This window comes from Apteryx rowi, unplaced genomic scaffold, assembly GCF_003343035.1.
Source record: "Apteryx rowi isolate R43461 unplaced genomic scaffold, aptRow1 scaffold_1273, whole genome shotgun sequence".
Taxonomy (NCBI): domain Eukaryota; kingdom Metazoa; phylum Chordata; class Aves; order Apterygiformes; family Apterygidae; genus Apteryx; species Apteryx rowi.
The window spans coordinates 41145-43597 of record NW_020447501.1 but is presented as its reverse complement, the minus strand read 5'-3'; the positions used below and the strand labels follow the sequence as shown (position 1 = coordinate 43597).

General features: G+C 47.3%; 1 pseudogene; it reads left to right on the top strand.

Moving 5' to 3' along the window:
- Nucleotides 1-1202: 1202 nt before the first annotated feature.
- On the top strand, nucleotides 1203-2123 carry LOC112961060 (annotated as a pseudogene).
- The last annotated feature ends 330 nt before the right edge of the window (nucleotides 2124-2453 follow it).

Sequence of the window (2453 nt, the reverse complement as noted above, 5' to 3'; positions counted from 1 at the left end):
CAAGACTAAGGCAAGGATGTAAGATGGCATGAGAGAGGGGGAAAGGATGGCAYGAAAGTAGCATGAAAAAATGAGAATGATCTGATCCAATACTGAGAAATCCCACTAGSTATTTTTCAGGAACAATTAAGATTCATGCCCTGATCTGACACACATTTGCATATTTTATAAAAGAAAAAAAAAAGAATAAAAGAGCTGGAGAGCAGGTTTTTTAAAAAGAATTGCTACTGCAAACATTCTGCATCCTGAATCCCTGTCATCCACCTTACTCTTTTTTCCTTATAAAAAGGAACTGGCAAAGAGCAGGATGAATGCAGTCAGGTCCTTGCAATGCACTTGATGTTGGTATGTTTGCAGCTGGTAAGGTGCAGGTTATATGGGTGCACTGGAGCTCTGGAGCCTGGAAGGAAATGGATGTAAGGCACCACAGGGGAGTCTGCAAGAGGGTGGGAAAGTTGTTTCATTTGCAGCACTGTTGGCTATGGGGCTGCACTGGGGGCATTGGTACTTCAACTGGGCATGCATGGAGATACCTGTGTATGCCTCTTCTTGCGTGTATCCCACTAGGAACATGGACTGCTGTGTGTTCTTGTGCAYGTTCGTGTATGTTTGTGTACATTCATGTGCGTGTGCATCAGTGGAGACATRCTCTGTTTCACTGTGTTTCTGTACAGATTTCTATATGTGAGTGAGTGTACATGTCTAAATGTGTGCACATGGGAAGATGTTTTTATCTGCATGCATGTGYGTGTGTCTGTACATGCATGTGTGTCTGTTTGCATATGTCTGCCTGTACACAGAAGTGATTTTGTTTGTTGTTTCTAACATACCACAGCAGCCTGTGGGACGTAGGATCACATGAAGTGATTGCTTCTCCTTCTGCAGAACTCTGTCTCCTTCCGTGCCAGGACTGGAAGCAAGGAAAAATAAGGGRATCTTTCAGAGTTTCTATTTAGTACAAGCTTTTCCATGTCCTGAACCAGTAATTAATTAAGATTAATTAATTAAGTGCTACAGCATTTGACATTACAATACTGGAAGGCTCTCCAAACAGGAAGTGGAGGAGGGGGGAAAGTAAGAGGCTGGATCATGAGGTTTAAGTGGGGAAAAACGTATTTGTGATTTTTTTTTCTTTTAGTTTTTTAGTATTAACCTTCTTTTCACCTTCCATCAGGCTGTTTTCCTTTCCCAGAGAACCGTCCATGAAGAACACAGCCCAGGGGAATCACTCATTCATCACAGAAGTCATCCTCCTGGGATTCAGCAACCACCCTGGGCTGCAGGTTCCTCTCTTCCTGCTGCTCCTGATCATCTACACCATGATCATGGCTGCAAACATCTCCATCATTGTGCTAGTGGTGGYTGACCAGCACCTCCACACACCTGGGCAACTTGTCCTGCCTGGAGGCCTGTTACARCTCCACCATCCTGCCCAGGCTGCTGGCCAGCTTTCTGACAGCAGAGAGGGCCATTTCCATAAATTGTTGCATCCTGCAGTTCTACTGTTTTGGTTCTCTCACAGGAGCAGAGTGTCGTCTCCTGGCTGCTATGTCCTTTGATCACTATGTAGCCATCTGCAAACCTCTGCATTATGCAGCCCTGATRAGGGTCAGAACCTGCTTGCAGCTGGCAGCTGGGTCATGGATCAGTGGGTTCCTGGCCACTGTCCCCAACACCTACTGAATGTCACAYRTGATCTTATGCGGTCCCACTGACCACTGACCATTTCTTTTGTGACTTCATGCCACTGTTAGAACTGTCCTGCTCTGACACCAGCCTGATGGCTCTGGTGACTTTGCTACTTTTTGTTCTGTTCGCTCCGCCCCCTTTCCTCCTCACCCTCACCTCCTACATCTGCATCATCAGTGCTATCCTGAGAATCCCATCCTTTACCGGCTGGCACAAGGCCTTCTCCACCTGCTCCTCCCACCTCACCGTGGTGACCCTCTACTATGGGGACAGTCATCTTTGTCTATCTCCTCCCAGACAGCAACATGCTGAGGCCCCTGAACAAATGCTTCTCTCTCTGTTATACAGTCATCGCACCTCTTGCTAACCCCTTGATCTATAGCCTGAGGAACCATGAGGTCAGGGAAACCCTGAGAAAAACCTTCACTGCCTGAGTCAACAATGCCTAGACAGTCCCTTTCCTAGCTCGCTTCCATGCCCTCTCCTCTGATCATGCCCACTGCATCCTGACCAGTAGGTGCAGTGCCCAGTTCCGTTTCCGAGGGATTGACCAGCGGCCCAGCAAAAAACAGTATTGCCATTGCCAGTACCAGGCCACAAGACTTCAGCTAAATGCTTCTTATGTGAAGGGWTCCTTATGCTAGCTGTGCAAGGTCCCACTCCTAGCCTGTTAGGCTTGTTAYCAAATTGTTCTGGGAACCTGCTGGGCACTAGTCCTGGGAAACAGGTCTCTCATCTCATGAGGTCAAGTTTTAGCATTGCCC